Below are 14,354 nucleotides of genomic sequence, written 5' to 3'. Positions count from 1 at the left end.
AAATGTCCATTTACAGAAATATTTATGGAGTTAATTTTATCGAAATTACTCGTAAGCTATGGTTGGTCGCGTCTAGTAACTTAGTTACAGGGAGGAGGAACGCAATTGCATATAATAGGGGTGAACGAGCTCATGGTTCACCTGGTGTGAAGTGGTTACTTGGGACTATAGACATCAACGTAAATTTCGCTATCTACACCTTGAGATATGCGTTTTAAGTCTCAGTTTGTAGTACAACGGCTGCTTAGCTCCTTCGAACCAGAACGCATTGCTGCTTAGCTTCGAAGTAGATAAAGAGGTATCGACAGAGATAATGTTTCCTCATATCCGATCCGGTGGACCGAATGGTAAACAGTCGACGTCGCCCTAAACACCTCATTACGGATCCTCCCGATTCATTAACGGTGCTTTTAGGTACCACAAGCACCGGTCATCGTCGTCGTCAAACCCGTCGCTTGCGACGAAGGGCTCGACGAGTAAATTAACCCATAGACACAACCCACTGAGCTTCTCGCTGAATCTTCTCAGTGGGTGGCGTCCGATCTGGTGGTAGATTCTGCGAAGCACTGCTCTTGCTAGGTCTAGTGTTAGCAACACTTCCGGTTTGAGCTCCGTGAGCTTATCGACACGCCAAGGAGAAGCTGAAATAGCCTCTCAAGGTTATCAGCATAGGTAGGGAAAAAAGGAAAAAAAAAATTCCTATGTAAATGGACTTACCTTTTATGTTTGACCAAAAATCACAGAGCAGACAGTAAATCGAATTCTAGTAATAAATAATGATTCATTATGTGCCCATTTCACCATCCATCAATTCGATGAAAACCATTAAAATTTACAACATTTTATTTAATTTTAACATCGAAAAAGTCATAATATCAAATATGCCGAATAGCTGAAATTAATCACGCGTCATATGCTATGAGTTGATTATACCCGTATGTATCCGAAAATATTGTTCCAAATTTGAACTTTACTAGTGGTCCCGCAGTACATAGTCAAAATTCAAGTATAATTAATTGAAATTGTAAGTTGTACACTATTATGATTCTATTTTCAAAGACTATTATATTTCTATAATCACAAATTTCGCCAAGAATACACTATAGAAAAATATTAATAAAGACAAACAATATTTAATTTTAATCTATTCTCAATTTGACCACAGACGTCAAGAACAAAAGCTTGACAATAAATAAATAGTACGCACGCGTGTGTGCGTCAAATACATGGTAGTGTGTATAATGTTTTTTTTTATTGATTTAATGTATTTTTAGGCATAACTTAAAAAATATTAACATTCTGCACTCTTTCTCTGTATTACCTATAAGTGTGGAAAATTTCATACTCCTCCGTCCGCGCAATTTCCGTAAAAAGGGGTACAAAGTTTTTGCTTCACGTATTAATATATAGATAAACTAAATCTCTTTACATTCTTCTGTCATTTGTAGTTAAATTCGTTTGCATTACTCAGAATAAAAGCGCAGATATGTGGTTGCATCATTCTCGTGTTAACTACGAAAGCACCATTCGCAATGTTCTTTGTGCCAACCTGGAACAATAAAACCTCTATTGTGCCTCATTGTTTCGTGTAATGAGTCTGCCTATTTTGACGTTGGCTCTCCTTTCTTTTATTATTTTAATTTAATTACGTGGTCTTTGACTTCGTAATTAGAGATTTATCGTTTTCGATTGGCGAGTTAAATTTTATTCAGCAAATTATAAATGATAATTTCTCATTCAGTGTAGCACGTACTTACTTTCTTATGTGAACGTAAATATGTATATAATAATTAAATCGATTTTTACGTTTTAATCTTTTAAGAGAGATAAATCCGTAAAAGCAATTTTAATTATAATTATTAACAATCTTTTGCTTTGTTTGTTACAAATAATACGATATAAAGATAATACCTAGTCAGGTCATAAATTCTGTCACATGTTTAATGTAAAATAATTGAAACAAGTTTATTCATTATGTAGCCATTCATATACCAAAATGAACTTAAGAAAACATAGATTCTTATGACACTAAAGTTTATTCAAAATGACCTCCGTGATTTTGAATACAGGCCTTCAATCTGCGCGGCCAGTCGTCTATCGCAGCACGAACGAGGTCCATGTCAATATCGGCGGCTGCCTTAATCAAGGATGTCTTGAGTGATTCCAAATTGGGATGAGGCTTTGAGCACGCCTTTTCCTCCAAGTGTTGCCATATCTTTTAATCTAACGGATTCAAATCTGGACTGGAGGAGAGCCAGTCTTCGTGCCGGATGAAGTCGATTTCACGCGCCGCCAGCCAGTCTTGTGTGCTCTTCGCTCTATGAGCAGGCGCCGAATCTTGTTGGAATACCCAGTGCCTGTTATTGAACATGGTATGAGAAACAGGTTCCACAAGGTTCGTCAGGACTGTATTTTGATACACAACTGCATTCGTTTTTACACCTTTCTCACAAAAATGTACCTCTGTTAAGCCCCAATAAGAAACTCCCAACCATACCATGAGCGAGGATGGAAAATGACCTCATTGGACACGCGGAATACGGTTGCTCGCTTCTTCACTACTGTGTGCGTACACCTTATCATTTTGTTTGTTGTAGCTCTCTTCTACGGTAAAAATTTTTTCATCCGAAAAAAGAATTTCCCTATATTTTTTTCCCGCGTACCGCTTCAACAAAGCGCGGCATCTCTTTAGTCTCAGGTCCATTAGACGAGCATTCAAACGATGTCCTGTTTTTCTTCGATATGCCCGAAGCCCTAAGTCTTCATTTAACACCCTTTTCACCGTGGTTCTGCTTAACCCCATCTGAAGGGCCAACAGTTTCTGCTTACGTTTGGGATTTCTTTGAATTCGCGCCTTCACAGCTTTTATCACTGCTGGAGTCCTAACAGACCGAGGGCGACCACTTCTTGACCTGTCATCTACACTAGAGTCCTCATTGTATTGTTTGATGGTACGATAAACGAATCTTTTGGTTATATTCAAAAATTTCAGTATGTTAAAAATTTGAATTGGCGCGTAACCGCAACGATGCAACGCAATAACTGCAACACGGTCTTCTTTAAGCGTCCACTCCATATTTAAAAATGAGTAAAATTCTAAAAGTATACATTTTTATTTTCATGAACAATTCGAAATTCGAATTCAATAAACTTTTTTGTGGCCAGCATTCTAAAAGAAAAGTTTTTACTGTGTGACAATACTTATGACCTGACTAGTTATAAGAATAATTAATAGTACATTTTAAAAGAGTACATTTACATCTTTTTTCTATTTTTTTATTGCTTAGATGCGTGGAAGCGCTCACAGCCCACCTGTTGTTAAGTAGTTACTTGAGTCCATAGACAACTACGACTTTAATGCGCCACCCACCTTGAGATATGAGATATATCTTTCTATCGTTTATAAAAAAAAATAACTAAAGAATGCATCGCGCTTTGTGATCATCCGATTATTAACAGTATTGGACTTGTGTTCTTAATATCCAAAACATTCGACTAATTTTCAATGATATATACTCATATAATTTAGTCTGTAGATCGATAAGTAGACAGTTAAATAATCTACAATACTAGCTTACTCTCACAGTTATTGCTTATCGCTTTCTATATTTTATAGAGTTGAAGCAGTGTGGGTGTGAATGGAAATGTATGTGATACATGTCGTGATAAAATTTTCCTTTAAGAACAAGTCAATTTGTTGTGGACACCATAGATTTAGTTTTGATCAGACAAGTACATTAATACATAATTTGGTATTCGATGTCTTTCCGTGCCGATAGCCTAAAACTTCCGAGAGCTCATCTATCTGCTTCTAATATTTATTAGTATAGATTATATTAAATATGTACTTTTTTTAAGGGATTTTATGACCTGGTAACTAAGACCTTTAAGTCGTGTCTTATTTTTATTTATATTTTGATTTTTATGAAAAATGATAATATGGTGTAAAATAAAATGAAGATGATTAATTTGAGACATTAATCAACTGGGATGAAATGAAATGAAATGATTAGATGAGATGATATGGGTGAAATATAATCTTAGTCAAATAGTGGTCATTTACTGAGATTATTATGTAATAATATTGTATAGGGACACAGACTACGCTCCGTAATGACTGTCTGGCCACGTCTAGTATCAAATAAAGTCTGATTTTGATTATATTAAAAATACCTACCGTATTCCTTCATCGTTGAAGTCGCTCGTGAACATTTAATAACTGATATATTTTCCGGAATTTTAATATCGACATGGCCACATCGATACGTGTACACCCGTGATTTAACTCAACACCACAGACACTTCATAATATTTTCACAATTCCTGCTTAAAATAAAATTCATAATTCATGTAGCTGAAAGTAAGTATTGTACTTTTTGACGAAGCATGTTGCGGATAATAACATGTACTTTTAGCTTAGGAATATTATGTTCCTTTTTTTTTATAATAAATTAAATTTGTTTTTTTTTTTTCTAGATTCATAATTTAAGTGAGACATAGTTAATGTAAGCTACGTTTCCCATTAGGCTAATTAATACCTTTTTCTTTCTTAAAAATATAACACGATAATATATTTTGAAAAAGTATTTTGTTATTTTACTGTACACATGATTTCCAATAAACAGCTTTCTGAGCTTAAAATTGTTAAGGAAACTTGAGTCTAAATAATACAGACAGACAGTTCGAGTTTTCAACAGCCTACCGATGTTGTATTTGTAATAACGCTTACTAGAAAGTTGGCTTGCGCTAAAGCTTTTAGAACGATCGCTGGAAAATCCCAACTAAGATCGGCTTGCCAATAAACGTTACATTGAAAATGATTATTTTGGCATTTGCATTTAGTATTTCCAATAGAATATTCATATGAAATCGATTGAGCTAGTAAGGAATATCCCTTAATATTGAGGGGGCCAAAGACTATTTGGTTTAAGCAATATTTCACTAAATACGTGATATTTATTTTTGTAATTTAAGCTCCGTTCAAATGGTATTAGCATCAATAATTCGATGTTTTTAATTTAACTTAAATTTTTTTTATTGCTTAGAAGAGTGGACGAGCTCACAGCACACCCGGTATTAAGTGGTTACTGAAGCCCATAGACATCTACAACGTAAATGCGCCACCCACCTTGAGATATAAGTTCTAAGGTCTCAGTATAGTTACAACGGCTATCCCACCCTTCAAACCGAAACGCATTACTGTTTTACGGCAGAAATAGGCGAGGTGGTGGTACCTACCCATGCGGACTCAGAAGAGGTCCTACCATCAGTAAAGTATACTACATTCTAATGGCGGAAGAAGCTTTTTTGTTACGACATCTTTTCCAAATTATAAACTTTAAATGGCTCTCCTGTAATGTTGCAAAAATGTCGCTTAGGCCAACTATACTTGAGACCTTAGAACTTATATCTCAAGGTGGGTGGCGCATTTACGTCGTAGATGTCTATGGGCTCCAGTCACCACTTAACATCAGGTGCGCTATGAGCTCGTCCACCCATCTAATAATAAAAAAAAAGGCAAATAGCGTTTCACCCCTCAATATATAGGTACATAGATTTTGTTTCCGTAATTTAATCAATTGAAAATCAACCAACTCTGCAATAAAATCCTCCTTTGAACCTGATCTGTGATCGTCTTGAACTCATTGTGTAGTTAAAAATATACTAATTAAACTGATTTTAAACAACTGACTCGTGAATTTCTATTTCGTGCAATGAATATTCCCTGTAACAAAACAAATGTTATTCGTTGTTATCTTAAATCAATGACTCATTGTTTATTATCGGTACATTTTCGAGTACGATCCCTCCCCTGTTATTATTTGGTACTTCACCGATCATTTAAGTTTGTAAAATTATTATTGGGTTATTATTAGTAACAACGCGTTCACAATGGCAACATTCCGCTTGGCTATTTCATTGTCAAACTTGTCAAAATTTAGCTGTAGAGAAAGGTTTGTCTATACTATATTAATATTATAAAGAGAAAAAAATTGTTTGTTTGTTTGTAAGTTGGCTCCGAAACTACTGAACCGATTTGAAAAGTTCTTTCACTGTTTGGAAGCTACACTATTTCCGAGTGACATAGGCTATAATCTTTTTTGAAAAAATTAAGGGATCCTTACTATAACTCCAATAATGTAACCCAATGTGTAAAAAAAATACCTAAAATATTCTTTACATCGCGTGCCCTGCGAAAACGATTGATATAGAATGAAATAATGTACTACGATACATTATTATTTACAAAAAGTGTCGCGACAGTATATGTCGAACTGTTATACTAGTTATGCCGCAATGACTGTTCTTTTATTTAAAAAAATAAAACAACATCAAATATCGTTGAAAAATTTGTTAAAGACCCGAGCCGAGCCGGAGATGGCCCCTAGTCTTTAATAAATTACAACAGATAGACCGTAAGTAGTCGGTCCAAATTAATAAAAACACAAAGTTCTAAGAAATCAGTTGATAATAAGATTTTTTTGTCGAACGCAGATCGCCAAGACATAAAGTAGATACAAAGCGGTTATAAATTATCAATAACTACCTGGCAAATATAATTTATTATGAATCCTTATTCGTATACCTGTTTTTATGCAAGAGTCAAAATTGGAAAATCTTTTTTTAACAACGTACCGTACTGCGCCGTGCCTTGCCTTGCCGTGCCTTGCCGTGCCGTGCTGTGCCGTGCCGTGCCGTACTTTATTGTACTGTACTGTGATGTGATGTGATATACTGTACTGTATTGTAATGTACTGTACGGTACTGTGCTGTGCTGTACCGTACTATACTGTACCGTACCGTGCCGTATCATACCGTGCCGTACCATACCGTACCGTACTAGAGATAACTAGAGATAAGACAACCCATTGCACAGTTACATCTATATGCCCATTTGTTGACTGTTTTTGAATGTCATGTCATGTATGTCAATAATATTTTCGTGTGCAATAAAGTGAATTCGCTGTCTGTCCCTAAACATATCTTAAAAATCGTAGCGAAGATTGTTGGCTTCTATAGAATTCAGTTGATAAATTTATTGTAATGGCCCTTAGGAACACGGTACCGAATTCAATATAAACAGCTTCGCTAAAATAATAAAGCTTCATCTGTTTACAAATACACCGGCGGACACCTGTTCCGTTTTATCAGTTAAAGCACGTGTTAAAATAATTATTATTACTAAACAGTGTGTTGCTTTTTTACGGAGTTTTCAATCAATATATTTTTTTTTATTGCATAGATGTGTGGACGAGCTCACAGCCCACATGGTGTTAAGTGGTTACTGGAGCCCATAGACATCTACAACGTAAATGCGCCACACACCTTGAGATATAAGTTCTAAGGTCTCAGTATAGCCACAACGGCTGCCCCACCCTTCAAACTGAAACGCATCACTGCTTCACGGCAGAAACAGGCGGGGCGGTGGTACCCACCCGTGCGGACTCACAAGAGGTCCTACCACCAGTAATTACGCAAATTATAATTTTGCAGGTTTCATTTTTATTGCACGATAATACGATATAATTTGATATAACGATATAATTTGACAGAATATGTTTTTTTTTTCGGTACCCAACAAGAATAGGGATGCTTCCTTTTTATAATCCTTACGGCATATGCGATCAAAACAAGTTTTCTTTTGAGCATCGATCGCAGGCAGTGGTGCGCTCTTTGGCCAGATTCAAAGTCGTCGTTGCTCTAAGGATAAGTCGTCCGGTATCCTGGTTTCGAGCGATGTGCCTCTGCATGTGCCTATTCCTACGCCTGTTTTGTAGGAACATAGGCGAAGAGACTCATTTTCTAATGTTCACATTGATATTGTGTTGACGAATGCCTTCCACGATTATAGACGATGTTACGTCACTCTTAAAAATCAAATTCAAATATACGTACCCAATTGGTTTTGTGTTGCAAACGTGAACCACAAATCTCAGAGTGATTGGCGGGAATTCACGTTGTCCATGGGCTCCGGCAATCACTTAATGTCAGATGGGACGTGAGCTCTTTCATGTGTCTATGTGACAAATAAAGAAATAAATAAAACTATTAAAAATGAAACAAAAAAAAACGTTATTTTAGAACACGTAAAATAGAGACAAAAATCCCACGAATCCATTTGTCGTAACTTCAAGCAAAATACATATTTCTGACACAGTTTTATAGTAATGAAACATAATTTATTCAAATTCAATAATAGTGAAAAAGAACTTAAGTGCCACTGAAAAAATATCAATATAATTTAGTAAAAATATGTTTTATGTTTTCTTTGTCAGCACAATACTTGAATAGTGTACCTTCTCTGCTCTACATAATCCGCTTACGAGGGTTGTACAAACAGACCTGTCTCTCCCATTGTGTTGAAGATGCGTGCTTATACGTTTCCACCGTATCGCTCCATTATGTGAACAATATTATATTTGTACAAGTTAAGCAAACTAGTTTACGAATAAATTGATGATCAGCTACGGGTTTTTTTTTACCTAGTCTTGAGAGGCTATTTTAGCTTCTCCTTGACGTGTAAGCAAATCGGAGTGTTGCTAACACTGGCCCTAGCAAGAGCAGTGCTTCGCAGAATCTACCGCCGGATCGGAAACGCGACCCACTGAGAATATCCGGCGATAAACTCAGTGGGCTGTGTCTGTGGGTTAATTCGGTCGTCGAGCCCTTCGTCGCAAGCGACGGGTTCGACAAGGACGGTGACCGGAGCTTGTGGTACCTAAAAGTACAGTAAGTGGTTCGGGAGGATCTGTAATGACGTGTCAGCTACTGGGTAGAGACAGCAGTTGCGGGTTACCTTGGAATCATTTTCGGTAGACAGCGGCCTGGCTCTGCCTCTGGCATTTCTGAAGTCCATGGGCAACGGTAACCACTCACCATTAGGTGGGCCGTATGTTCGTCTGCCTAAAAGGGCAATAAAAAAAATTAGCAAGGCCTATATGAACGTACAAAAGTAGGTAACGCCACCTTGCTTATTTACGCCTGAAAAGTAAAGGATAGATACATAAAAATTAAATTCTTGACCTGAACTGTGGGTGGCCGTATTCATGTTCTGATGTCTATTGTCTAAATGTTACTAGTAGTTAATTACCTTTTAAATAGACATCAGAACATGAGGTCTGATTTTTTTTTATTGCCCTTGTAGGCAGACGAGCATGCGGTCCACCTGATGGTGACTGGTTACCGTCGCCCATGGACTTCAGCTATGCCAGGGGCAGAACCAAGCCGCTGCCTACCGAATAGGTCGCATGATAGGTCGCACGTTCTCGTATAATTCACGTTCGCATATTATTATAAAACCATAAAAAATGAATGTAATTCTCAGTTTATTAAGGGTCTTAAATTCTAAACTGGCACTTTTGATAGCAACGCGAACTAAAAATATGCTTGAATACCAGTTCAACAACAGACAAAGTAATTTTTTTCGGTTATCATTATAAACGATGTTAATCTTTTAGCATCCACAGTATCGTGGATATTAGATTAATATTAATCTTAAAGATAATCTTGAGTAAATCTGCCGCAAAGCTTCCGTTACGATTTGAAGGGACAGCTTCTATATTGAACAATGCAACTTAAATGTTTTTCATCAAACTTCTGTTCCAATATACTACCAGATAGGAAGTAAGTTTGTTTGAACAGTAAAAATAAAAACATTAATAGCATCTTATCTATGTAGTTCATTTTGTGAATAAAAAATAATACGGCTTATTTTTAGACGTGTAAATTAGTGACATGTGTTTCATCTGACGCTAATGTACATAATTTCATAGATCATCTTGTAATATTATGAAAAAATAACCCGAAAACATGACTATGCAAAATGGAACACTCTGTATATTTATCGGCGGGCAGCCGTTGACCTCGGGACAGTCGGGCCGATCGATCGAACCATTAATGATGTACGAATCTACGCGCGCTACTGTGAAAATGATTGTACGCACAATATCAAATAGAATACCTCTTTACAGATATATTTATATGTATGTATGTTTTTTTTTTGTTAAGTGGTTACTGGAACCTATAGATATTTACAACGTAAATGCGCCACCCACCTTGAGATATAAGTTGTAAAGTCTCAGTATAGTTACAACGGCTGCCCCACCCCTCAAACCGAAACCCATTACTGCTTCACGGCAGAAATAGGCGGGGTGGTGGTGACTATCCGTGCGGACTCACAAGATATCCTACCACCAGTAAAATATGTATTTAGGTATATGTGTAAGTATTTGTAATTTAATATAAATTTCATTGAACCTACCACTATTTACTCTGCACTACCTTTGGTTGACTGGTAGAGAATGCCTTAAGCATTAAGCCAATGTAAATTTTACATGAAGTGTGATAAATAAATAAATAAATAATCGTAGATCTAACTACCCTTGAATTTTAAGTTTCAACTACCTTTAGATACTCTCAATAACTTGAAATTTATTTCTTACCTTTATTATTGAATTTTTTATCATATAATCTAAAAATTTCCTTACATTTACTCAGATACACTACATAGTTTTAATGAAAATTTGTTAATTTTACATAAAAAATATATTATACATTCTTTGAATTCAACACACTAGCCCTACTCGGCCCCTTCGCTGGGAATTTGAAATTAACATTATAATTTATTGTCATTATTATTAGGGAGTCCAACCATCGATATATATCGATGAGTCCAACACTGATATAAATATTAGCCTATCCATTAAGTACATGTATTTTCTACATGGATACAAAGTCTCAAGTCAATCGGATGTATGTTTCAGTAGTTATAATGGAAAATCTGTAAAACCACTGTAGATTTATATAATAATATTAGTATAGATGATGATTGACTAAGCTGACACTTAACATGATACGTCAATAGCATTTTGGCTTTCCAGTGATTGTTATCGAATTATCAACTCATAACTAGTACAGTTTCTTTTGAGGAATTATTAATGGTACAAATAGAAGCGAAGTATCGAGTCACGCAGCAGCGCGCCCTTTTCAAACCCCGACGACACCTTAATACAAGGCGACACTTAAATGAATGTGGGTCACACACGTCAGAGCAATTAACTATTGTAGTTAATATTGAAATAGTGTTTTGTAAAATTTAGTTTATATAAATTTTAGTTAGGTACTTGGGGCGGAGCCGCAGTGTTGTTTGAGCTTGAATATTAATATTCACTTTTTCCTTGGACAACTTTTTTGTAGGGGAAAAAATACAATATCCGAAAGGCAGTACAAAATGGCTTTGTAGAGTTTGTTACCTCCCGTACAGCTTTAGATAGATACAATAAAAAAATATTACTTTAACTTTTTGTATTAAAAGACAACTTCATAGGTAGAGACCTATATTGATGCTTATTTTGCTTGATAGATACAATAAAAAAAATATTACTTTAAAATTTTGTATTAAAAGGCAACTTCATAGGTAGAGACCTATATTGATGCTTATTTTGCTTGATATATACAATAAAAAAAATATTACTTTAACTTTTTGTATTAAAAGGCAACTTCATAGGTAGAGACCTATATTGATGCTTATTTTGCTTGATATATACAATAAAAAAAATATTACTTTAACTTTTTGTATTAAAAGGCAACTTCATAGGTAGACCTATTATTCGTTTAGTTATTTTTATGTTTACCTCAAATTGTGAACCGATTTTCTTTCTAATTTTTTTAACCAGACTGCTGGAAATGGAGTATTTTTGAGCTATTATTATTTTCGAGTATAGTTCGTCTAGTTCTGTAGCACGCGGTACAGCCGAAGCCTTTTGACGTATTCCAACACATAATGATATTTGTCTTGGTTGTGGTAGTAACATATTACGTACGTCTTTATTAATTCAGTAAGATATCCGCGTATAATTTACTGAAATTAAACAAAAAATCTTTATTAACTATGATAACTAAAAAGCGAAATATTTTCATTATATTTTTAATTTAATTTAATGGTTATCTGGTAGAGACCTCTCTTGACGATAAGACCGCTCAAAGTAATTGATATTGATGTGTAATAAAGCTCTATACATACGTTGCTTTTAAGTAATGTAGCAATAAATTGCCCTATTAAAATGATATAACTGTCGGTAAAGGTAAATACAAATTTTTTTTATTTTTATTTATGTAAAGCAATTGAATTTTTGTATTTTTTACACAGTTAGATTTTTCATAATTAATTTAAATAGTTATTTACGAGTTTTGTACTTTATCATTTTTTTTCTTTCTAAAGCTTGTGATGTCAGTGATTGTGGTTGAGTTTCGGTCAAACATGATGTCAGTGATTGTGGTTGAGTTTCGATCAAACATGATGTCAGTGATTGTGGTTGAGTTTCGGTCAAACATGATGTCAGTGATTGTGGTTGAGTTTCGATCAAACATGATGTCAGTGATTGTGGTTGAGTTTCGGTCAAACATGATGTCAGTGATTGTGGTTGAGTTTCGATCAAACATGATGTCAGTGATTGTGGTTGAGTTTCGGTCAAACATGATGTCAGTGATTGTGGTTGAGTTTCGATCAAACATGATGTCAGTGATTGTGGTTGAGTTTCGATCAAACATGATGTCAGTGATTGTGGTTGAGTTTCGATCAAACATGATGTCAGTGATTGTGGTTGAGTTTCGATCAAACATGATGTCAGTGATTGTGGTTGAGTTTCGATCAAACATGATGTCAGTGATTGTGGTTGAGTTTCGATCAAACATGATGTCAGTGATTGTGGTTGAGTTTCGATCAAACATGATGTCAGTGATTGTGGTTGAGTTTCGGTCAAACATGATGTCAGTGATTGTGGTTGAGTTTCGATCAAACATGATGTCAGTGATTGTGGTTGAGTTTCGGTCAAACATGATGTCAGTGATTGTGGTTGAGTTTTGGTCAAACATGATGTCAGTGATTGTGGTTAAGTTTCGGTCAAACATGATGTCAGTGATTGTGGTTGAGTTTCGGTCAAACATGATGTCAGTGATTGTGGTTGAGTTTCGGTCAAACAAACACTGAAATTGTAAGCGTATCTATTTTAGTTGAAGCTTTGTTAGTTTTATAATTATATTCGCGTTGATTTGGCCATTGCCTTTGATTTGGTATAAAAAATGCAAAACCTTAACATCGCTATCCGAACGAAATATCAATTCTGTTGTTTCAATTTTGTTCCTTCCAATCCTTCCAATCAAACTGCATGTCGGCTTGGCCGCTGACATAGGCAGGATTGTGGTTTCTGTGGTTTCTACCTGGATTCGCATCCTATAATCTTTACTGTTTATTAACTAAATAACTAATATGTAACTATACTTGAGACCTTACAACTTATATCTCGAGGTAGATGGCGCATTTACGTCGTAGATGTCTATGGGCTCCAGTAACCACTTAACACCAGGTAGGCTGTGAGCTCGTGCAACCCGTCTAAGCAAAAAAAAAAAAAACCATTGAAGCAATAGAGCTTACTGAAATCGATGTTTCAAAAAAGTAAACCTAGTATCAATTAATGCTAATATATGTTTACTCACTATATATTATATTCCACTCATTATCTTAACAACGTAAACATTTTATTTTCCAAAGCGCTTGTTATGTTTTGTACAAACATTATTTATTTTCGATGCATAGTCGCTCCAATTCTGACACATAACCCATATTGTACGGACAAGTTACGATTTTCTTCAGTTCAAAGGGCAATCTTCATTCTAATATGATACAAGAATAAATATAACTGTTTCCTGAACGCCAATATTTATCGAGGTGCTGAATTCAACCAGGTATAGGACGCCGTTGATAAAAAACCATCAGAGTTAATAACCAACTACAACATCTCATAAATGCAACGGAATGTTAATAAAGTAAATACAACGCTTAATGAAATATAGCATAACTGAGTAGTTATGCTATATCTAATGGATAATCCAATAGAGTTATTGGATTAGGTATCGCATACCTGGATCACAATATGCTTGAGCCACTGCATTATATAATATTATCCAACGATAAGGTGGCATCCTATTATTACGTTTCTGGTTTTTATTTTTAAGCTATTGCATATTGCATAGCTTCTATCGCGGGCCTTGAGCGCGGCGACTGAATCAAGAAATTCCGTAACGAAAATAACCTGACACCCCCACTACGCCTACTATGTAGCTCGCGTTCAGCACATTCACACGTTGCGCTGGTGTAGTATTTGTGAATAAGCGCGCGGCGTGACGTTGCACTGCATGAGCATCATGAAAAGTCTACCTATCTCTCTCTCACGCGGTCTAGCTTATGAGTGTGAAGGGGACAGTTAATGTTTTGCTTTTGTTAATGTTTATAAATATAGCGTGGTCTTATTTTTATTATTATTGTTTTAATATTAAATTACTATTGTCTAATTGTA

General features: G+C 35.5%; 1 protein-coding gene across 2 annotated transcripts in view; it reads left to right on the top strand.

Annotated features, from left to right (window-relative positions):
* LOC101739427 (rho guanine nucleotide exchange factor 17) overlaps positions 1-14,354 on the top strand; it is a 143,825-nt gene that overhangs the window by 102,421 nt on the left and 27,050 nt on the right. The gene's annotated exons all lie outside the window — the stretch shown is intronic.

Source organism: Bombyx mori, chromosome 7 (genome assembly GCF_030269925.1).
Source record: "Bombyx mori chromosome 7, ASM3026992v2".
Taxonomy (NCBI): domain Eukaryota; kingdom Metazoa; phylum Arthropoda; class Insecta; order Lepidoptera; family Bombycidae; genus Bombyx; species Bombyx mori.
Note: the sequence above shows the minus strand (reverse complement) of the source record. Positions and strands in the feature narration are given on the sequence as shown.